Here is an 820-nt window from a genome sequence, read left to right on the forward strand (position 1 = left end):
CCCTCCCCTAGAACTCTCCATTGGCCTTGCCATCATACTTGGGTTAAAAGGGCTTGTCCGTGGTCTAGAAGCCCTTTCATGATGTGGTCAGGCTACGTGGCGACCTCTGCCATTTCGTCTTGTATCTATCACGTTGCTCCTCATACTCTGCTTTAGCCACACTGGCCTCTTCTTGCTGCCACTGCAGTGTGGTACACCCGCTGCGGGCTCGGGGCCCCTGCACTGTGCCTCTCCAGAAACTTCTCCCGCTGGACAGCTTCCTGTCTTCCTCCCTCACTGCATTCAGCTTTCTGCTTAAATGTCATCTCCTCAGAATGGCCTTCCGTGACTATGTTACCTACACTAGGACTCCTTGACTCTGACCTGGCTTCATTTTTTTTCGTAGTCCTTATTACTGTCTGCTACCTCGCTGTACATTTTCATTTGTTTATGGTGGAACTCCTGCACTAGGATGTAAGCTCCATGAAGGCAGGTCTCCTGCTGGGAGAAGGCGGGGGAAACGCTACGACCAGCCTTCGGAACCTCCCACCGCACCCTACCACCCCATCACGGATTTCACCCCTTTTTACCCGTTTCATATATTGGGCTTTCCCTAAGACATAGGGTTCAGCTGCTCAAAAAGAGTTTAAAAATGCCTGGTCTAAGGTTCTTTACAGCTCCAAAATGTCTAGGCCAGGGTTACTCAAACCTTGATTCTGACGACGTTGTGAGCTGGATGAGTTTTGTTGTGGGGGCCTACCATTAACGACAGAGAGAGATACAATCATGGATAGGAAACATTTTCACATTTGAGTCTTCCACTTGTTGATGAGAAAGGAGG

Source organism: Hipposideros armiger, unplaced genomic scaffold (assembly GCF_001890085.2).
Source record: "Hipposideros armiger isolate ML-2016 unplaced genomic scaffold, ASM189008v1 scaffold_71, whole genome shotgun sequence".
In the NCBI taxonomy this organism is placed as follows: Eukaryota; Metazoa; Chordata; class Mammalia; order Chiroptera; family Hipposideridae; genus Hipposideros; species Hipposideros armiger.